The sequence below is a fragment of the Dicentrarchus labrax genome, unplaced genomic scaffold (genome assembly GCF_905237075.1).
Source record: "Dicentrarchus labrax unplaced genomic scaffold, dlabrax2021, whole genome shotgun sequence".
NCBI classification, from domain to species: domain Eukaryota; kingdom Metazoa; phylum Chordata; class Actinopteri; family Moronidae; genus Dicentrarchus; species Dicentrarchus labrax.
In genome coordinates, this window is record NW_026136703.1 from 6,754,478 (window position 1) to 6,779,248 (window position 24,771).

A 24,771-nucleotide genomic window follows, 5' to 3' on the forward strand; every position below is an offset into this window, starting at 1 on the left:
ACAACACTTCCACTGCAAATATGAAAGCATGTATTTCATCTGTTTAAATGATTGCATACACTGACAGCTCCCCACAACAATCCCAAGCACATGACAGAAGATATTATTAAAGATTTTCCTTCTCGCAGCTCATGATGCATCCTGAAGACACCTCCTATCATGTCAGATCATTTAATTTATTAATTTACACATGTGTAAAACTGAGCAGTGCTTTGCAAATGTAGCACATCCCTCAAATCAGAAGAGAGCAGATGGAACTCACATTTCCATTAATCTAACTCAACACAGACTCAGCCCTCATGCCATTACAAATTGTATTTTCCTGTGCAATTAATCATTTGTTTGAAGGAAAAGAGCAAAACTCAATATACATAAAATGAGTTTATTGGACAGGTGTAGGTCAACCTAGCCACAAAAATCATTATCTGCACTTTATTTTGCAAATAAAGAAACTGCACACTAAATGAAACTATAGATGAAGTTTCATGTCAAAACTGCACTTCTGTGAGAATGCAACATTAGCTGCTCTGCTCCACCTATTTGTGCAAAATTGTTTCTTGTGTGCTTGTGCAAGCTTTGCTACAACACAAAAATATACTGTAAAACTCAAACTATTTGAGTTGATAAACTTAAATGGTTTAAGGCAATCAGTTTCCTCAAACAATTTAATCATGAAAAAATATGTGATTTAAGTTCAGTTAACTCAACTATTTGTAATTGTAACTTGGGTTAATTGTACCAATTCCATTCAGTTAATTTAACTTAAAACTAGTAAATAGAATTAAGTAAGACTAACTAAAATGCATCTACTTCATACAAATGTTTTAAGTGGTTTTCTTCCACTAAAGCTCTACATAACCTGTCAAAACAGCAGACGCGTGATACAAAAACTTTACAGTTAATCGATTATGAAATTGTAGCCAATTAATTTTCTGTGGATAAGCTAATATAATTGACTGCTGTTATTAAATTGTTAGCAATAGCCTTCTTGATTTTTTATGTGACTGACATCAAACCTTTACACCTTTGGGGATCATTAAGAATTATTTGGATGCATACTTGGGTGTAAAAATACTGCAAAAAGTGCACTGAAACAGCCAAGTTATTACTTCAGCAATTCATTTTTGAGTTAGGCTTAATTCATTTCATTCATAATTTTATTGAGTAAAGTTTTGGAATGCTCATTCACTTATTTGCTGAGAGTTAAATAAGAAACTCAATTCCATTGTGTCTCTGCTGGTTGCCTGTTAACCTCAGAGTAACAGCAAGATTCTAGGAAGTTGTTTCCCCCTAAATCCAGTATTGTTAGGCTCGGACTATTGCCTGCTGGCTCTGGCTTCACACAACACACATAACACACAGACATAAGAGTGTTAGCAATTGTCTCACTATACTCCCAACAGGAAAGCCAAAATGTCAAACTATTCCTTTAAGGTGGCTTTGTGGTGTAAACTAGCTCTCACTTTATCAGAGAACAACCCTCCTGTGGTTTATAGAGCAGAAGGATCCCTCTGATCCAACATCTGATAAAAAATAATAATATATAACTGAGGTTATGTCTCTCCATCTGCCTGTCTGCCTATCTGTCTGTCCATCTGTCTGTCTCTAAACAGGGTACTCTAATTGGGCTCTTTGCTTTTGACTCCAAAGCCAAAGACTCTGGACTCCCTCCCCTTCCTTCTCCAACCGCCAAATCAGCCAACTGCCCATTCTGCCCCACTGTCTGAGTAACGTTTCCTTCCGGAAAAATCTGCTAACACTCATGTCCCTACACAGCTCCATCCTCAGTACCTCCAGGTCTGTAACGTACATTTTACTCTCTCAGACACACTGCCAGTAGTGCCCTCATCATGGCGACACGGCCCTCTTGAGTCTTAGTCTGCATGAGAGGCTGTGCGTGTGAGTGAAAGGGACAGAGAAAGAACGAGAAAGGCAGGTGTGAATGCGTGTCTGTAGTGGCGATAACGACAGGTGAGCGTCTGTGCCCGGTTAGCTTCAGGCTAGTAACCTGCCCGTGAACTTGTCCATAACTGACCACACACACACACACACACACACAGGCTCAAAGCTCAATTCAGAACCAAATATATTACTTTCGCAGAGGGACAGAGGGAGATAAAGCAGCAGAAAGAGGCTGGAGGAGGTGGAAGAGATTGAAAAATAAGCTTAAGGGGTTGGGGACTGAATGGGAGAGAGACTGATTCAGACTGTATGAAGGGGAGGCACAGATGAAGAAATTCTGTGTGATTTAAGTGTAATGACAATAGTTATGAGATGGGATGAAGGGAAAGCAGACAGACTGAGAGAAGATAGGGAAGAAAATAGAGGGATGAAGGAGATGAAATAGAGTAAAAAATAAAAGTAGAAAGATTGCTAGTCGGTAAGGTACCTGGAAAACAATAAATAACACATGCAGTAAAACTGGTACCAAATGCTCACCTTTGACAGTCTGCTTTGATAAATATCACTCACAAACCATCATCACGAGTGTTAGGATTAGAAAAGACCCTAACTGACCATAAACACTCAAAATATCCCCTTTAAATAGTGCAAAAATACAGTATAACTCATTGGCCTGTCTTCCTTTATCATGCAACAGGCAAAAAACAAAAAATTGATATACTGTACAGAACAATTCTAAGCAAGTTTGACACAGGTGATCACAGGAGGTCAGATGCTTTAATCCATATCTCTTATCTTTATCGTTATATAGTTAATCAACAATACAACACAACCACAAAAATGAGGAGCTGGTCGGAGGGTGCCTGCAGACAAGTAAGAGAAAGGAGTTTAAAATAAAGGTTGGACTACAGTCAAAGGCTAAAAATAAAAGCTCCATTTTATAATTAAATTTCAGCAATAATTTCCAAGTTGACCTTCTCACATGATGAATAGCTGCAAATGTCACGTCAGCTCAAACCAATCTATGATGGAGGAACATAATTTTCACTCAGTTTGTGTTCACAACAAGTAATGTGCCCGAGTTCATGTTCATTTACAAGTGCCTGCTCTGTGTTCTGTATTTATTGCTGTAGGCAGAAGGCACAACACACACACACACACACACACACACACACACACACAGAGAGAGAGAGAGAGAGAGAGCTGCCTATCTTTCCTTCCATTAGTTTTGCATAGGTTTTGCATAAGGATCTGATTGGCTGATTGTTTGAGATTACAGGCTGAGACGTAGTGTCAGGCAAACATACAAAGACTAGTATGAACATGCACGTTAACACATTGTCATTTATATATTTGTTAGATGTAATGACGTCTGCATATACCTTTGTTAAATTGCATATGTGGTTGCAGTATTGGCTCTGTCCCCAAACTATTTCTGAAGTGTAGTGGGTGTTCTTTTAAGGGTCTTTTCACAGACTGAAAGCAATTGTTCAAAATTTCAAGCTTTTGCAGGAACTGTTTCCTTTTAAATGAGAGGAAAAGCATACTGGGAACTCAAGATTCAAGCAAAGGTTTCAAATGAAAGAAGTAGAACATTCGTTTTTCAGGTTTGCTTCAGTATAATGAAAAGGACAAAAGAGTCTTTCGGTTTCTATACAGAGCTCCTTTTTTAAGCTGTGGCTAGCTTGTTTTTTCTCCATACCCTTTTTACTCCATTTTCTCCTCTTTCCCTTTTCCCTTCACAGGTAGCTGGTTTGAGTAGATCAGCAAATTAATTTTCAGAGAATACATTAACACCTCATATCCTCTGGCTCTGTCAGAAATCTGAAGAAGTGTGTGTGTGTGTGAGAGAGAGAGAGAGAGGCACAGAGATGAAAAATAAAGATAGCAAGGTGATAACAAGTGTGAATGTTGCACCACAGGGGTGATTATAATTAGAACTTGGTTAAAGCCGTATAATTGCACGCGCACACACACACACACACACACACACACACACACACACACACACACACCGTGGCATTGAGTTTTGCCCTGTTTTCCTTGACTCAGCTAATTTTTGCCTCCTTACCTGTATTTTTTTCACAGGAAGTGCTAAACCTGACCTAGTATTTTCAGCAGCTCCCCAGAAAACATTTGTGCAAGAAAACAGTTTCATCAGAAAGAGAAGCTCTGCCAAGAGTTTGAGTTGTAGTCTATGATTCTATAGAACCAAACACAATGTTTGTTCACAATAACTAAAACCTTCATGCATACAGTTTAATGGCAGCAACATTTTTTCTTTTTCACGTTATTTAAAAGTGTATACATGTAATTCATGCACATGTGATTTGTCCTGTATTTTTGTGCACACTCTACTTACTCTAATTACTAATAAAACCAGTGTCATGTGACATAGAGTAGAAGTACTAAATCAAAATTGGTGGAAGTGAATGACACATCTTCATTGTTGTTGTCATTGTTAGAAAAAAAACATGTTAGCAAATACATCCAGCTCAAGTCCACCCATAAAAATAGAGGCTGTCCGACTACAGTACTACATTATCGGTGACCTGATGTTTTAATACTTACTGTGCAACTGTGCTTTACTCTTACTGACTCTTTATTTCATTTACATTTATGTTGAGAATAGCAGAGGGCTTTGAAGTTGATGTAGAAAAAGCCAGAATGCAGGCGGAGCTGAGTACCCCCAGACCCCCCAATTGATTTGTACCCCCCAGGTATGGGCAGCTGTCAAGGTTTCCCTTATTTTTCCACAGTGAAAGCAACCCTAACTACAGAGCCAGGCCAGCTGTTTTTACCTGCACCTGTTATGTTAAGTTAAGCTGAATGCCTTCTGGCAGCAGGTTTATTTTTAAAGGTCCAGTGTGAAGTGAAATATACTATTCATATGTATGTCTTCATTAGTGTATAATCACCTGACAATAAGAGTGTTTTTGCCACCTTAGAATGAGCTGTTTTTATCTATAGACACCGCGGGTCGCCTTCCATTGAGGCAGCCTTGTTGAATTGCCATGTTTCTTCAGTAGCCCAGCCATTTCAAAGAAGCTGTAATCTGAATGTAGTCTAAAGACTGTATAGTATTGCACAAGAAAAAAATGATTCAGTTTCAATGCTTATAAAGAATTTTGTCCTAAATATGGTACTGAAATGGCTATAATACGCACACCTGCATTTTGAAGAGAAAGGATCAAAGGTAAAAGATGGACTGAGCAAGTTCAGACATTTTGCCAGCATAGAATTAAGTTACATTGGAGAACCATTAAGTTCCTCTAATATGATCGATGCTCCTCTTTCATTTAGAGATACTGCAGAGCTGACCAGTGTTCTTGTGTGTAGTGTAGGCAGATTTTCCTCAACAGCTTTCTGGGTTAAAGTGTGTGAAACCTGCTCGCTCAGCCTGAGGGAGCTGCTAACGTAGAGTTGTCTGAGAGAGGAGCAAGAGGAAGAGGGGGGGTAAGCCCGTGAAAAGAGAGGAGGTTAAAGAATTGGGAGAGAAGGGGGTGACAGATGGAGGGAGGGAAAGAGAGGGACAGCACAAGAGAGAAATTGGAAGAAACAGAGAGATTGAACTATAGAGAAAGAGTGAGCTGAAGAGATGTACTGAAGCAGAAGGATGTGTGATGGATGGAGGGATGACAGGTGTGATGAAAGAGGGAACCAGGGCTGAAGAGAGGCAGATGGATCATCATGACATTACACTGGAGTGGGTGTGTGTACGTGCATTTCCACTTTTCCTCCTACTTCCCAGCTATGTGTGTTTGTTGAGCCCTGATCATTGTATTATCAGAGCTTATTATGGAGATTATGAGCACCATTCACACAGGCCTGTATTAGCTTTTAATGACAGAGTTAATTAATGTATGTCGGCACACATGCACACAAACACTCACCTCATGTGATGGAAGTATGCTTCTAAATTGTCTTTTGGGCCAAAACAGAAAAGCAGTTCCATATATCTTTGAAGATAAAAACAGAGTGATAAAGAAAGGCAACACCTTCCATGAGGCTTTATGTCTTTTGTTACATTTACTGCAATGCCTCTTTCCCTCAGTTCATTCTCCCTTGTTTTGTTAGCTTCATTTCTATCATCTGACACAATGCAATCTATTGGTGTAAATGGCAGTTTGAACTTGTTGGAACACTAAAATTATTAAAGGTTTCAGTGTGTAACATTTAAGAGGCTCTACTGGAAAAAGAATATAATGTTGGTATGTTTTCATTAGTGTATAATCACCTAAAAATAAGAATTGGAGGCCACCGTGTTGAACCAACATGTTTCTAAAGTAGCCCAGAAAAGAAAAACCAAACACTGGCTGTAGAACGATTCTTTGCTTTGTTTACGGTTGGAAAGGGAGGGTGAAACGAAGAGTTGCAATCTGCATCTGCACGGTTAGATGATGCTAAGTCCTAAACACTGGACCTTTTTAATGAGACCAATAACACCACAACACAAAATCAACAGTTAAGTAGAAATAAAAACTCATTATGCCAAATTTATATTTTACTTTCATGAAAAGTCAGATACATCCTCTGATAACCATGAATGCCAGTCAATTTGGAGCAAAACAATTCATTAGATGTTGAGAATATTTCATTGGATGAGGCCTCTGCATAACTAAACTGATATTCATAATATATACATGGATGTATATAAATAACTGTATATATTGTTTTATTTTATGTTAGTCTGTGTATTTAATTATCTTTTTCTGTGTGTGTAGCATGAAGGACTTTCTTCATACAACCTTGTATTATATAATGATAATACATTTCCTTGATTCCTTGAAAATTTGTACACGTTTTATGTGACTTTATATGATGCTGATTTAGTCAGACAGGTTTGCACATTCAGTTTATTCTGATTCATCTACAGAGTGATAGCCTTGAGATGGACAGAGATGCAGGCTTAATACTGTATGGTAACTGTATTTAGATTGACAGACATGGCACAGAAAATGTAAGGGGTCACTAACAGGACTCGATAGTTCCACAGGGCAGCATTGACTAAATGAGAACATAAAACTGCCTTATTTCATCATCTCAAATAATGTAAGGGGCATGTAAGTATTTCTTTTCCAGGAAGGCAGCATGTTTGACAATATGATTAGTTGTAAGAGCATTGGACTTTTACACTAAAACACAACTGACGCTTTAATTAGGCCAGTAATTATTAAATATTGTCAATGTTCATATGACTATACACTGATCAGCCATAACATTATGAGATATTAAGTGAATAACACTGATTATCTGGTTATCATTGCACCTCTCAGTGGGTGGGATATATTAGGCAGTGAACATTTTGTCCTCAAAGTTGATGTGTTAGAAGCAGGAAAAATGGGCAGTGTGAGGATTTGAGCGACTTTGGCAAGGGCCACATTGTGATGGCTAGACGACTGGGTCAGAGCATCTCCAAACCTGCAGTTCTTGTGCGGTGTTCACGGTCTGCAGTGGTCAGTACCTATCAAAAGTGGTCTAAGGAAGGAAAAGCAGTGAACCGCAGACAGGGTCATGGGTAGCCAAGGCTGACCGATGCACATTATGACCACCAGGGTGCCCACGTGGTCACAGTGTTGTGGCTGATCAGTGTAAATTCACAAGTAAAAACAGCAAGGGAAAAGAAACAGCTGCTACTAGAGGCAGTAATGAATTAATGCTAAACTCTAGGGGCTCCCTGGTAGCTTGCCTGGTAGAGTGTGCACACCATGTATCAAGGCTGACTCCTTAGTCCAGCAGCAGGGGTTCGATTTCAGCCTGAGGCCCTTTGCTCCATCTCATCCTTTCTCTCTCCCTGGCCTTTCCTGTCTCCCTCCCGTTGTCATTATCACAGAAAAGGCAGAAATGCCAAAAAAACAAAAAAACAAGTTAAGCTTTAAACTGCTGTTCAGCATAATTGGCTAAAATACTTAGAGTAGCACAAGTGGAGAAGATAGTGACTAAGCTTAAACAGCAGAATTCACCTAATGTTTGCTAACGTTAGCCAATATAAGCTACTGGTGATACCAGACCAAGTAAAGATGTCACAGCAAAGTATTTTAAATGAATTAAGTTTTATTGATTATGAATTCAACTTTTTTATTTGTAAGATGAAAATGTCTGAAGTTACTCCCCTGGTGTTCCTCAGGGCGCACACAGAGGCCCCTTCTCCTATTCCTTGACACTAACAACCCAAAACTTTTCATTTTTTTTTATCAATGGCAGAGGACACTCAACTTTGCTTTTCACTCCTCTATCACTTTGCTTTCCACACACATACATTCAGCTGGATGACTGCCCACCACCTCTAACTCAACCTTGACAAAAGTGAGATATTGCTCTTCTCTGACAAATGTTGTCCTCTCCAAGACCTCTCTATCAGGACTGACAGCCCCATAGGGACACCTGCCCAGAATAGCAAGAATCTCAGTTGTGATTCTAGGCAACCAATTGCCATGCAATGCTTGCATCACAGCCTCCTCCTCTTGCCAGACTACTATCCAAGTCTGCCTATATCCTGCTTCAAATACAGCATCTCCTCCATGGCTGGTCTAACAAGTTACTCTAGTAACATAGCTTGTTCATAGCTGATAACTTGCAACCTGCTGCAGTTTTAAACCGTCTGTATTCTCCCATGTCACCTCCACCCCTCCTTTACCTCCTTGAGGCAGCTCACATCAAATTCACAAACCTTGGTTCTGCTGTACAAGTTGCTAAGTGAGGTGCATCCCCATATACCTCCAAGACATGTGCTTAGCTCTTCCCTCCCAGAAGCCACCAGGCCATAACTCCACTCTCAGCTTGACTCCTCTCCCTCCAGGCACCTTGGTGGTGAAATTCCCACCTCACACAGAACTCAACTGCCTATGTGAAAAACTCATTTCTTCCAGGAACACTTCATATCCCTCTTTGAGCTACCCTGCAAGTCTCTTGACCCGGATTATTCTCCTGTCGTGTGGGGAAAAAATCCTCTTCCACCTGGTTCTTGTTTTGCTGCTGTTACATGACAATCTTTCTTTTCATCACAGAGCTCCACTAGAGAATTGTGGAGAAGAAATACATTAAATTGTGAAGTGAATTGTCTGTTTCTCTTCACAAACTAGCTTGGGATCCAGGTTTATTTAACATCTTGACTCATGCTGTATGTCAAACATGGGCAGTTTTAGGCCGTAGCATTTAGCAACATGTTACAGTAATGTTATTTTTTTTTCAATTAACGATAATTCACTTATAAGCAAATTTACCTGTGTGCTCAGTATAGAGATGTTCTAGGATGTGTTAGCTTAGTGCAGGGGCTGGAGTTGGTGGGAGGCCGCTAGCTTTGCTAACTCACTAATGTTAGCCAGTTGTAAACCTACATTCAGTCACCTAGTTTTTCTGGTTTGCGAGGATAGGATTTTTGGAATGACACATTCAGTCACAGGCGCAAACTAAATGGCTCTAAACTGTAGACCGGCGGCTTGTTAAAACTAAACATTTTTATCCATAAAATGTGCACATTTAGAACATTTTTGATGACTATACAGACATGTGAATTTACATTTATAGGAATATAGTCTGCTGCTGCCCCTCCACTTTATTTTGTTTTGGTCAGCTACTTCCTGTTTATTGATTGTAAACACATCTACCAATTAGAATTATGCATTTTGCAGTAGTGGCCATCAGGATACAGTTTCCAGTAGGGAGGAATTTCACACCCAAAGCATGTAAATATTGTGATTAGAACAACAACTAATGCTGTACTGGAACAAATGACAGATTATCCATGTAACAAAAAATTCATTTACAGAAAGCTAATTTGTATTTTGTTGGGTTATTTCGAAAATAAAGGTATATGCGTTTATACTGAATCATGGAATTAACTCCTACTACTAAACCTTTCACATTCCATCTGATCATCTGTATCATCAGAGCATGTCTCTGTCTGGCCACTGCTTTCAGCATGCCTCCGCCTCTCCCAGTCTCTCTGTGCTGCCTGTATTGTGACCAGATATCATTAGTCTATTTTACTAAAAAACGATGACTGACCTTGATGATGATAATTTTAATTAGAATATTCAGCTTTTAAGTAGTTTCATTTACTGCATATTTTTATTGCGGTATATTTATAAGCTATAGGAACAGTAGGTTACAAGCTTGAGCAGGTTGCAGGCTTGTAGAGCCCACAGAGCAGAGAGGTTGAGAGAGAGTGTTAGTGTGCAGCAGTCTGCCAGCACGCCAAGCAGTTGAGTGAGAGGGGTTATTTTTTGCATGTTAATATGGATAACATGCAAATAAATACATTTAGTGAGTACAGAATTTATTTTTGTTAAAATTATGCTTTGCTTGCGTATAATTTATCCTGAAAATATAATTTATGTGCTTACAAAATATATTTTCTGTGCTACAAATCTCCCATTGCTTGCTCAGGAATGAGGTACAAATACACCAATCAGCCATAACTTTATGACCACCTCAGCATCCTGGTGGTCATAATGTTGCTGCAGTTTTGGAGATGCTCTGACCCAGTCGTCTAGCCATCACAATGTGGCCCTTGTCAAAGTCGCTCAAATCCTCCGCTGCCCATTTTTCCTGCTTCTTACACATCAACTTTAAGCACAAAATGTTTGCTTGCTGCCTAATATATCCCACCCACTGACGGGAGCCATTATAACCAGATAATCAGTGTTATTCACTTCACCTGTCAGTGCTCATAATGTTATGGCTGATCGCTATAACAAAAAATAAGCACACATTCAGTAGACATGGATCAACAAAAGCAGGTTATTTGGAGTTTTCTTTTTACCTGTTCTAGTATTCATTTTTCTTTTAACTCTGGTATGGTCTTCACCAACTCCTGACCATCTATGAATATTAGAGAGTTGCCAATCAACACATTACTGTATAAATGCAATCAAATGTTTTGATTTTGTAATATGGTTCTTTTGCAATCTTTTTAAATTGCAATGTAATATACAGTATTAAGATTGTGCATTACAAATGAAATTATCAATGCTTACTCAGTGGGGTGGCTATAGAGACTGAACCAGAACTATCAGCATAGCTAAATACTAATAGGAATAAGTAAGAAGATTATGTGATTTGGGTAAAGTGACCCTTTAAATATTGTATCTAGAAAGGAATGAAAGGGGAGTGTCAGTTTGTTCTACAGCAGATAGATAGATAGATAGGAAGCAACCAAATGTGATGAAGAAAGAGTGACATTGTCGGTAGTGAAGGAGAAATAAGGGATGAAGAAATGACAGAGTAAAAACGTAGAGATCAAGATGGGAGGGAGAGAGAGTAAGAGGGAGAAAGAAAGATGAGGGTGTGCTGGCTTGTGAAGTGAAGCGATGACAAAAGAGAGTCAGACAAATTGGCAGAGAGGGGGAGAGAAGAAGAGAAAACCAAACCCTATTTGGCAAATAGGGGGCAGTATCACTCTGTAGCAGGTTAACAGAGAGGGGGGGAGAGACGAGGTGAGAATAGCAAAAGACATTGAGAGGGAGAGGTAGGGACGGGTGGAAGGTAGACAGAGGGATGGATAGTGGTAAAGAAAGACAGAAAGGGTGGGGTAAAGCGTGGTAGAGACACAGGATACTTGAGCACAGGATAGAAAAGACAGAGGAAGAAGAGAGGGGAGGGGCAGAGACAGAGGAGAGATGCAGGAGGAGAGGAATACATTACAGTACCAGCATGGGAACACAAACCACTGCTTATCATTTACAATTTCAATACAAACTACTGCTGTTCCAATGAGTGTTTGCATACCGGTATGTGTGTTGTTCTCTAATTTTGCATGTGTAATGTGCTCAGTTTGTCTGATTTGATGTTAATATACATGTTGTGCGTCTCTATATTTGTATTTGTGCATGTGCTTTTTGGGATCTCTGTGTGTAGGTAGTGTGCCTGTGTTTGAATTTGTGTGTGTGTGCGTGCACATATTGGCAGGGGTTTAAGGAAATGTTTTTACTGCGTCTGTCCTTGATATGCCCAGCTGAATACAGAGGGCTTTTAAAAGGGTATTACACCGCAGAACCAAGGCCCTCTTGGAGGCTTTCAGAGCATTTAAAATCTCCCCGGGCAGTGACCGCACTAACAATCTGAAGCTTTTTCAGATGCTCATGCAAGAAAATCATTGGTTTACAAGGGGAAATGGGACTAACACCTGATTCCTGACAATGGACAAAGCCACTGCTTTTACATAGCAGCCTTATTTTTCCTGTTTGTGCCCTTTGATGTCAGTAAGACCAGGACCATCTGACAGCCTCCTCTGAGATTATCCAATTCAATTTATGGCGACATTCAAAGGCATTTTTTTCATTTAGATGGGCAGTTGAAGGATTTTACTCATGAAGATTAGTTAACTCGTCACAAGGGTTACTACTCAGCCTGTCAGACTGGTTATACAATGTCTTCTGTAGCTTCGGTAGTACAGGACCAGTTGAGCATTGCACTTCTTGTCATATTGAACTAGGGTTGTCATGAGAACCAATACTTCGGTACCGCATCTATGCCAAAATTTTGAAAAAGGAACTTGTTTTTTTACAGTTCTGTAGTGCAGCATGTACACCTACGAATATTCTAGTAGGCCGTTAAATGCCACAGAAAGAAAAACGTGAAGATGGCAACAAGTGCAGCTGTACAGGTGATTTACTGGCAAAACTGTCATGGACAGTGCTCCGTTATCAACTGTCTTCACTGTCTGTGTCTCTGTCACTGTGCTGTGCAGGAGCTCAGCCCCGCCTGCAGTGAAACACCGCCGTGGGCGAGTCTGAGCTCCTGGTCAGAGGCGAGATAGAGAGAGAGCGGTGGAGACCCGCACACTCACCACGCCACTGCAAATGCGACAAAAGCCCCATGAATAAAAAGCAATGCAGAGCTATTCACTTGTATTACTAAGGAAAATACAAGTATTGAATCAGGAGTTGGTATCAGCAGGTATTAAATGGGGATCGGGGCAAAAGAAAACGTATCGAGAGTGGTGAAATTTCACTGGTATTGGTATCGTCTACTAAATTTCTGGTATTGTCATTCCTACGTCGAATATATAAAAAAATAATTAAATAAATCAGTGCAGCAGAACCAAAAATATTATCTTCTATCCTACCTACAATGCAACCACCAACAGTTCAGTTGCAGAATCTGGTGTGATATGCTAGTAGCAGCTAATGTTGCCTCTAGGCTCAAACAGAGACAATGAGTGGGCTACAGAGGTCTGATGAGCTCAATTCTTTCTCCAGTCACCCAGATTCTTTTCATTTTCAAACTTTTTGATGTAATTTTCAGCCCCAACTGACACTGACTCAAGTCACATTACTTGAGGGTCTTTATCAGACTGTACGCAGCTTCCTCTGGAGCTATAAAAGGATTTCTTTTCATATAGGCAGTAGTAGTCCACAAGACCTGATGACTTTGAAGACTTTGATGTGTAAGATTGGCACAGTTTAAGTCTTAACAATGTCGTCAGGCTTGCATTGGCTTTGGCTTGGAGACCTCAAAATTTAAATGGAAAGCTTGTGTTTAAACTGTTTGAGTTTACCTCTAGTCAGGTAGGGTCTAATGAAAGACGACTGAGTTAGATAATGGTGTAGTAAAAGTGTAGTATCCAGATTTTCGGAGCTTGACTTATACTAAAGACCAGGATAGGATATATTAGCCTTGAACAATTTTGACCATCCTTTTTTGATCCGTCTCTCACAAGTCACTTTATTTACAATACTTTATTGAAGCGTTTTTCTTTTTTAATGCATTAACATTCACTTTCAAGTATTAAATTAATTTACTGTTAAACAAAAACGCAATGTAATGTAATTTATAGGTATGGAAGGATTAAAAGAAACTTGGGAAGCCACTGGGTCCTGAAACTCTGCACTGAATATTAATTCTCAAACTATTAATGATAGTAACAGACATCTTAAGTGTCCTTGAATGTCCCTAAGGGTTCTGCAAATGAGTATTATCTCCCTGTAACAAAGAAAAAAACTCTATAGACAACATGTAGCATGCAGTAACTACCACAGACTGTACTCTACTGTATATACTTACCACATATGTCAGTTACGTTAAGTTAATTACATACGCTCATATCACAAGCCTTGGCACTTTCATTATTCAATTTGTGTTAATTCCATTACAGTGGCTGCTTGTGAATCAGTCCCAGTTTTCATCTCTATATTTAAGTCATTAGAGAGATTGATGCTGTTTATCTTGAGTTGTTTGTGTGTGTGTTTGTGTGTGTCTTCAGTGTGGAGTGCGCTGTTGAAATGAATGCACTTGATCAGCATTGTCCTGTTGTAGCATCATTTACAGTATCAGTGTGTGGCTAGAGACTAGTTTAATATTTTATATCTCCATGCATGAGCCAGTCATTGCATTTTATTAAGGCTACTTAATCATTTATGGTTATTGGGTTATTTCAAGCCATGTAAAAGAAGTGCTATCCATGTACTACTTCTTTGTGGTTCATTTTCAGAAATTATCATCATTATAAAATGATGTATATTTTATATAATCACATTACTGTTCAGAACACAACTACATGAAATGATGTTATTCAGTCCTCGCCTCACTATTTGTCAGTTGCAATATTAAGAGGCAATGCAGGAGGAAGTCAGACTGCAGAAAGTAAGGGTATAGAAGGTGGTGTGGTGTATGGGCATGCACTGGGTCTGAATTTCATGCAGGAGGCTCACATTGCATACCTGCAATATATGTTTGCCTTTTTTACAAACCATGACCGCAATCTTGCCCTGAACCACACTGTAGTTGCCATGTGCAAATATTGGCAAAATCTTTAATACTGTTGGCACTGGACATAGACATTAAACAAGAGAAAACCATTACAGTAAGCTACACTGTGTGAGGCACAGTGGTGCTCTGAGCTAAATGCTAATGTTAGCATGCTAACATTCCAAAATAAATTTACAATGCTGATGTTTAGCTGGTATAATGTTTACAAGGTAACTGTATATATCGAACAAAAGTTAAATTCATCCTGAGGACATAGTACCAAGTTTCATAATATCCATCTAATAATTGTTTAGTGATTAGAACCACATATGTCAAGCTCATAGTGGCACTAAAGGAAAAGCCAGGGTCAAGTCATTAGGATAGACAATAAGGAACCATGAATATCTACCAAGTAGATGCTGAGATAGTTTGATCAATTGGGGAAAAATCTTACCTAGTAGCACTAGATGATTAGGTGATCATCGTCTTAAGGATTCATCCTCGGGGGACAACAAAGGTCTGTGCAAAATATTATTGCAATCCATTCAATAGTTGTTGAAATATAGTGTGAACCAATGTGATGGACTGACTGACAGACCGACATTGTCATGCACAGAGTCATGCTGCTAGAGCGGCTGAAAACATTGTGGTGGAATGGGTTTCACAAAATTGACCAGTATTGGTATGATATCAGTTCTGTCTACTTTAGATGTCTGTGGAAAGTAATTATTGTCACAAAAACTTTTTGGTAAAGAATAATCAGAATCTAAATTGAGATTCACAACCAGCATGATATACTGGCTATCAATCCTAGAATAAATGTGTAATCAAACAAGATCTGGATCATATTGAAGCACAATGACAGATCACATCCAGTTTTTAACTAAATCTGCTACTGGCTTCAAAGAAAAGTGTAAGACTGATAAGGTTACTATGTGAAATCAAAGGCACTGTTAGGGAGGCTTTATTTTAACAAAGCAGTTTATGGCTTCAAAACGAAATATGATCAAAAAAACAATGTTTTTCTCAGAAAATGTGAATGTGAAAATGATTCACACATTCTTTGTTATAATGTAGCAATGCTATTCTCATTTCTCTTGAAATTAATTAAATGCTCAGGGAATTCATTTACAGCACACACACACGAATAGACATGAAAATATGGAGTTCAGTGAACCGTGAACCATGCATACTAGAATGCAGACCACACACCTGTCAGTGTCAAAATGGTGGTCTGTGTGTGTTTGTGTGTGTGTGTGTGAAATAACAGCCATCTGATCTTTGCTACCATCTGCAAACACACCTGCTCTTTGCTCGTATTTTCATTTCTTTTCATCACTTCCTCCTTCTGTTGTCATCAAGCTAAACTGAAATAAGATTTCTTGTATTTATTTTCCCACCCTCTTCATCTCTCTTTTCTGTCCCTCACACCTTAACACACACATACACTCAGAGACACACACGCACACAAACCCTCAGTACATATCAGATGGTTAGACTGATCTAATAGAGAGCAACAACACAGATGTCAGAACAGCTGATCCCATTCAACACAACCTTGGGCACTGTGTGTGTGTGTGTGTGTGTGTGTGTGTGTGTGTGTGTGTGTGTGTGTGTGTGTGTGTGTGTGTGTGTGTGTGTGTGTGTGTGTGTGTGTGTGTGTGTGTGTGTGTGTGTGTGTGGACGAAAGAGGCGTGAGTGTCAAGAGCTATAGGCAAGTGTTTTGTGGGTGAAATAAATTAAAAAAGACATGGAAACAAAATGGTTTTTTTTCAAAACTTGTTTATCAACCGTTGAGTTATGTCTTTTAGTGTTAACACCTTGCGTCACCTAGGATGTAAATGCTTTGTTGCTCCCTGGAAATCTTGATGTAATCCAAGAAATATCTCAAAAGCAAAATAAAACAGCCCACAGTTGTCTGGGGTTTCCTTTTGCCACTCTGCCCCAGAAATAGTAAAGGCTTGATTACATGACTTTGTCGCTTGTTTAAATACCTTTAAATGCACTGATCCAAGCATGTATGTGATGCCTGCCCTGGTAGCTCACCTGGTAGAGCTGGCACCCCATGTTCCAAGGCTGAGTTCTTGCTGCAGTGGCCATGGATTTGATTCTGACCTGTGGCTCTTTGCTACGTGTCATCCCCTTAATTTCATTTTACATTCGAGCAATATACCCACGTGTGCCACATGTAATAAACACAAACTGTTGCAGGTAAATATTAAGCAATTTCGGGATTGGTCGGTATAGAAAAAGACAAGCAAGACCGTCAAAGAAAGGCTATTCATTTCAGGCCCAATTGAAAACCTGGCGCCCTGCCTGACTCATCGAGTAGCCAACCACTTTTTTTTTCACCCTTCCAGAAGCGTGCAATATTTGCAGAGGTTCGAACCATCCCCTCCAGATCCCACTCCTCTCTGCTTTGGTTCCCTGACCAATCAGTATGATCCGTAGTCCAGCAATACAAAGACGCCTTGCATGTAGCTTCCAACATCATGACTAATTGTGTCTGAAGGAGCATCTGGCCAAGCTCTCTGTGCCACCTGGGTTCCCATTACATTGTTTCAAAGGCATCATAAGGAAGAAAGTCAATCAGGACCAAGTCTAGACCAGTACTTTTTTTGTCTGGGAGTCTTGTTCGATAGGAAATAGATCTGTGAGCTTGATGATGTTTAATTTATCAAAATTAACTAACACTAGCAAAGCCCTGACAACGAATCCGTCTGCAGAAAAAGTAATGATGATGTTGTTCTTATGAGAGTCATTACTTAATAATCTGATAGCTAAGGGCTAGTTTCTGTTACTTTACTTTTAAAAACTCACTATTCTATCACTGAGGAACAGCCAGTTGGTTGCTAGCTCAGGTGCACCGAGATCCTTTTGCTGTCACAGGGAACAGGCTGTCTGGAGTTGGAGGGTTTCCCAGAAAATGTGGTGGCCAGTTCCGATGCCTGTACTGGTCTACTGATTGAAGGGCTAACAGCAACAGTATACTAAGTCATGTCTTGCATTTCAGGTTCTTCCACAAATCTTGTTTTTAGCTTGAACATCAAACTTTAATAAAGCTTTTTCATAAGCACAAAGGATCATGCAATCTGACCCCACACAATGGAACAATGCAATCCTTCAGATGTGATTTTATCACTTCTTTTGTCTTTAAAACAATAATGACAAATAAAGCACAGTTGCATGTGTGTGTCAGTACATGGCCCTAATAAGCTTAACCTTCTCAATACACTGACACAAACTGTCACATAGGCTTGCTGAGTGGGTGGCTGGTTCATTTCTTTCACCAATTATTCAGGGAAAATTGTCACAATCTCATGAATGCTGACACTGTATCAAGTGACCACTTAGATCACTGCCAAGTTCTCACACAGTGCCTCTGTGTTTTGGCACTTTGTGCCTCAGACAGTAACAAGTACACACTTAACTTCCACAGTTGGCATACCTGAATTACTTTTTTATTTTGATTCTGTTTGAATATGAGCTCTGGGGTTCTAATCTGCAACACTTGATAAAGCAACACAGATGGAGTATCAAACACTAGCACACTAGGCGTGAAAAAGTTTGAAAAGTTTAATTTACCTTTTATTAATCATGGTTATTATAAAGTCTTACCCTCACCACCGACTGACTTGTGACGGCAGCATGCAAATGGGGTTGTCAGACAGCTGAGAGGCCAGAAGAGTTCTCCTACGATCACAGTCCAATTTACAGGTACCACCTGAGTGTAAACAGATGTGTCGCATCTAACACATCTGTATTTATGTGTTTAACTTGACAAACAGACTTTATACTTACATTATATACTGTGCATAAGTGTGCATGTGAGAGTGGCTGTGGTTGACTTGTATTTATGTTTACCAAAAATGAAAATATGACAAACTTATGCTGCTCGAGTAGTTTAAAAGGTTTTGATTGGATGCTCCGATATTTTCTAACTTTGTGAAAAGTTGTGGCCTTTAAAAACTTACATGGATTCAAGATAATCGTAGCCTTCATTTTCAAGGAGTGACAGCAGAAGCACCATGATGACTGTGTTACTGTGGCAACGACATTGCTCTGCGCTCTGTATGGTAACTGTATTACAGCTGCCGGTCCAGTGGCTAAGGGATGGACACTTGCTATGACCAAGAGTGCTTTACTGTTGCTGATTATAGCCACAATGTGGCATCATAACGGACTAACTGTTGCAACTTTTGTTTGGTCATACGTACCTGAAGAAGTTCTGTACCACTCTACACACACACTGGCTTTCCCCACCCTGCCTCTTTGTTTCCCTCTCCTTGTCAGTTGACTTCCTTAGGAGGATCTAATGGCAGAAATGGAATATAATATTCATAAATCTGTTTTCATGTGTATAATCACTTGAAAAAAAGTGTTTTTATCTACAGTGGGAGAGGGTCCTCTTCCCCAGAGGCCGCCATGTTTCTATAGTATTCACAACTGGACAAACACTGTCTCTAGATAGGGACTTCTTTTCGTTTTTGTCACAAGTTTCCCAGCCACCGTAGTTTCTCCTACACGCTTGGAACAGGAGAGTGAGGTAAGGGCATTGCAATGAGAAACTACACTGCTAGATGCCACTAAATCCTATGTAAAAACCTGTAAAAACTGACTAAAGTTATAGCCTGACCAATAGAAACAGATATAAAAGTTGGCCAGTGCACCAACCTTTCCCTTCAGTTCCAGAGGTACATACAAGGTCAGCCAAGCAGCCACACTGTTCTTCATTCTTCCTCCCTGTGGGGGACTCCAACACTTCTGGACCCAGGGCTTGATCTCCTGTCTCCTGTCTAAGTCTCTGTGTTAAGTCAGCACTGTGTTTGGCCACTTGATAACGACAACATGCAAATGGAGTTGTCAGAAAGCTGAGAGGCCAGAAGGGTTCTTCTGTGATCACAGTCCAATTTACAGGTACCACCTGAGCGTAAACAGATGTGTCGCATTCAACACATCTGCATGTGTTTAGCATCATACTTGCAGTATAAATACTGTGCATAAGCATACATGTGTGACTGTGAGTGCACTTTTTAGGCATATGTCTATACAGTTGGGTGTGTGTGTGTGTGTGTGTGTGTGTGTGTGTGTGTGTGTGTGTGTGTGTGTGTGTGTGTGTGTGTGTGTGTGTGTGTGTGTGTGTGTGTGTGTGTGTGTGTGTGTGTGTGTGTGTGTGTGTGTGTGTGAGAGAGAATGTCTCGGTGTCCTTGATACGATTGGACAGAGATTAGAGTGATCTGGCCAGAGATGATAGCCTGTGATGACATTATACCAGGTAGGTAGGGGTGTATGTGTGTGTGTGTTGAGGTGTCCTGGAGGACAATTACACAGTAAAAGAAGATGGAGAATGGAAAGGTCTCTCTCTCTCTGTTCTGAGGAGGTGTGTGTGTAGGTGAGATGTAAATACCTCTCCAGCTGTAAATTGAAGAGTAGACTGGCTCAGCCAACAACCCCATATGCAACTGTGCAGTAAATGGCTTCAGCAACGTAAAGGTTACATCGCTCAATTACAAAGATGTTTTTTATGGAGTCAATATGTTTTGCTGTTATGTTGTAAATTTGAAGTCTTGATCTCCATATTTCATAACATTTTGCTAAAATATATATTTTTTAACTATTTAGCTTCAGTTTCAGTGTCGCCTCTTTTTTTTTTTTTTTGATGTATTTCGATTAACTAATTTCATTCATAAAATATTATTCTTTTATATTTGTGTTACACTTTTGTCCTGTGTTTTTATCGTAGCTTCAAAATTCTAATTTTGTGTCCGGCAAGGATGTAACCAAACGCAAAGAAATGCAACAACATCTGAATTTTGGTAGTCATTTTATTTTTTTTTCCTTTCTGCCACAATTATAGCAACAAATCTTCTCAGAGACATAGCTCACACTGGTGTAAGCATATCTCTGATGTCCATGATCCAACATGAACATCCATAAATCTGCTTAGAAATGATAGAAAAGAGCATAGAGCTGAAGTTAGGCTCCGTCTCAAAGGCACATGTAAAGTGATCAAGAGAATTCTTCTAAATTTTTGTCATGAGCTGTGTTGTTATTTCCATCCGAACCTGCTCCCCCTGCATGCACAACCTCCCTGTTGCAATCCTCAGTTCACTGTAGCCTGGTTTTTTTTACATAGCTTTTGTAAAAAAAAATCTTTACATAAATCTAGGTCTCCTCCCATTATGTAGAACCAATTTTTAAAGAAAAACCAAACAATATGACACACTGTTACAAACTTTTGATTTCCACATGGATGATCAGCTATACCTCATATTAACCTCAGGTAGGAATTTATTTATCATTGTTCTATTATTCTATTATTAGTTATCTGCTTTTATTCTTTAGAATATTCCCCACAGAAATGCATGTTTGATATAATTGTACAAATAAAACACATTTAGATGGTTTTTTGGTTTTTTTGATCACACAATTTTGGCTGTTTTAACCCTGTAACACCCCTTGTTGTAAAATTACAACGTTACCTTTAGCCATTCTAAAAAACAATCTGTTATATTTTATCTTATGTTTTACCACATTTACATAGTCATTGGGTCCTATTGTTCAGTCTCACAATGCTATTGGATGGTACATTTGTTTATAAGTCCCGCCTTATGGCCATGAACTCACTCAACTTCTCAAGGTTTCTTTCAAACAACATCTCTTTGTTTCATTGGACTAAATTCATCAGATTCTAGTAAGTAAAATGTCTTTACATTTTTTTTGGTTGTTATTACAATGTCCAGAGCATGTACATATGTAGTTATTGTGGAATAGATTCATCAAATTTCATTTAGAGCTTGTTATATATTTGTTGCAATTCTACAACACTGGGTGAGTGTGGTAGTCAAAATAGCAGGCTTGTTGCAGTGGGCCCAAACAGGTTGCATTCCCTCCACTACACCACTGCCTCTAACAAAGTATTTTCTTTATACATGGACAGTATACATTCTAACCTTGTGTTGTGTTCTGGTCAAATTTGACTGATTTAAAAGTTTTATCTCTAAAAAATGTAGTTAATTTGACCAGACTGACCTAAAATTCCATGACTTTGTCCACAAAGAGGATATCAACAGACAATTCAGTTCTGGGAAAGGTGAAAATGTTCCTGAATGTGGGGTGTGGATATAAGTGGGGGTATGCATGTTTTCCTTTTAGTATGATAATTAGAGAGCACAAAACGCAGTATTGTTATGTCAAGGCAGTATTGTTTGACTAAATGGCTGGTGATTGGGATGCATATTTCTTTTAGCATAAGTAGAGAGCATAACAAGCTGTCAAGGCAGTATGAAAGTATCCTATCAAGGGGAAATTCAGCAGCATCAAGCAATATATGCAAGGCAAGCCAAACCCATGGGGATTCAAAGTGTGGGTGAGAACTGGAATCTCTGGCATGATGTGTGACGTCTACCAAGGCAATGTCAACGGAATACGAGCCAAATCTGAACTTGGATTGTCAGGTGATGTTGTGATGAAGCTTGCTTCCACACATCCAGAAGGTCAGAACTACAAAATGTATGCAGACAACTACTTCACCTGTGTTCCATTATTAGTGAAACACCTTGATCGGGGAATTCATTACGTGGGAACAGCCAGGCAGGTGCGCCTACCCTACTGTAACCTTGAAGACGAGAAGAGCTTGAAGAAAAGGGGAGATGAAGCTATGATGTCAGAGTGGAGGGGAATCACAACATCTGTGCTGTCAAATGGTATGACAACAGGGCCGTCACACATCCTTTGCTTGAACTGAACCTGTGCAGAAGATTCAACGCTGGGACAAAGCCACCAGAACCTACACTGAAGTTGAGAGGCCTTACATTGTTGGTGCCTACAACAAGTACATGGGAGGTATGGATTTGTTGGACTCATTTACAGCCAAATATAAGTTCCCCATCAAATCCCGTCGCTGGTACATGTACATCTTCTGGCACACCATCATCCTCGCTGTGGTCAATGCCTGGCTCCTCTACAAGCGGGACTGCAAAGCTCTCAAGATGTCTGGCAAAGAGACAATGAACAGGAGACAGTTTTCAGGCACAACACTTCGAAATCCAAAGAGAGGATGACCATCTTCAGGCAAAGGGAGCCCAGCATCACAGACAGTGACATCAGAAAGCCCTCTGAATGCTCAGAAGAGACCATCCAAGAGATGTGCACACCTTACATTGGATGTACGCAAGGACCTAGTTGCGCATTTCCCAGTGAAGACAGGGAGGGACGCTGCAGACACTGCAATAAAGGATACACCAACACCAATGCAGCAAGTGTGATGTTCGCCTTTGCTTTTCAGAGGACAAGAACTGTTTTTGTGACTTTCACTAACACTGAAAGTCAGTCATGAAAAGAAAAAAAGGAATGAAGAAGTTGCTAGAAAAAGCTAGAGTTTTATCCTGTTTAACAGTTTTTTTAATAAATGACTTCATAAAAATATGACTAATGTGTGATTATTATTAATGTTATATACCTTTATGGGGCTAAGTAAGCAATCAACCCTGCAAATTAACCCGTAGTTGTTCTGAATTGTTGTTCAGACAACATGAGTACAAATACAGAAATTCTGCTCCCACCTAAGCCCAATGTTGCAATATTACAACATTTCTCTATAAACTTACATAAACATTATTTTTTTAAAAACTCTTTGATTTCTGCATCAAAGGCCTACTACAAAAACATCTGAAAGGTAAAATAATTTTTTTTAAAGGTTTTTCTATATTTGGGTCTTACAGGGTTAAAACATTTCATCCCGCATGAAAATTTTAAACAGTAAATATTCCTGCCAGCGGTGAATCATATCGTTGAAAAGAAGCTGAGCAAAAAGTACGGTTAAAGTGAGACATGATTTTCTGTTAAATTAGACGAAACCGTCTGATAGAGGTAAATTGAAAGAGAAAGGAAGATGGTTAGAGATGGGTACAACGATGGAGTGTGGGAGGAGAGATAGAGGAGGGAAGATTGAATCAGAGGACAAGGTGAAAGGGTGTCGAATGGTAAAAGTGAAGGCAGATGAGTACTATTAGATAGAGAGGTAGATAGAAAGATAGATAGTAGAGAGTACGGAGGAGCTGGAAGTAGAGATGAAAGAGAGAGTGAAAAAGTGATTGAATTTGAGGACAAGATGGAAGGGTGTCAAATGGTATTATTGAAGGCAGATAAATACCCATAGATTGATTGGTAGGTAGGTAGATAGATAGATATAGGTAATGGAGCAGAGAATGAGAGAATGCAAAGGGAGGAGGAAAAGATGAGGGTCACCAGAGGATGGAGGGATTAAGCGAACAATAAAAAGAAAAGAGGAGCACCGGGGGGCATATAGGGGTCACTTCAGACAAATGGATGAGGAATGACCAAAAGAGGAGAAGGCGAGCAAAAGATGAGGAGAAAATGGGGTCATGGAGGTAAAATGGAAAGATGAGAGGAGGAAAATAAGGGGAAGATCGAAGAGGAGGTGAGATGATAAGAAGGTGGGTGGCATAATGGATAGAATTGAGGAGACTAGAGAAGAGTGAGAGGTGTAGCAGCAGGGCAAGGAGAGAGAGAGAGGTGAGGAAAAATGTGAAGGGAACCAGGCCACAAAGGAAGCAAAGAGATGGGAAATATTCCATCTCTGATATGCTACACGGAGGTTAATCAGCAGATCTATACTGCGCACTGATGGATGAGTCATACATATATACATATACCCAGCTGAAGAAAAAGAGGAAGGACAACATGACAATAGTGTAAAGCGGGAAAAAGGAAAAGGGTAAATACTGTGAAGGACTGACTAGCAGATCAATTTAGCTGTCTATTTTAGCTAAAACAGGGCCATTATCATGGCTATAGGGGAAACAAGACTAGAGTAGACTCTTGCTCATGTTACACCTTGTTCACATAAGCCGCCTGAGCAGCGCGTATGTATGTAATTTAATTTACAATGCCGTTTAGTTTAAATGTAAATGTATAGAATGGTAACCAGAAAGTACGTGTAGTTTGAGAGAGAGAGCGAGAGCGAAAGACTGGCACGGTGGAAAGATACTGCCCTTCAACCGGCTCACTTCCAGAAATTCTTTCACAAGTGAAATTATTACTGCAGTGCTTTTACTTTGTAATGTTTAAAATGTGGAAATATGTGGATATGATAAACAATCCAAACAACAACAAAGCAAAACCCCTGCGATATGCGCGAATTCTGCATTTGCCCAG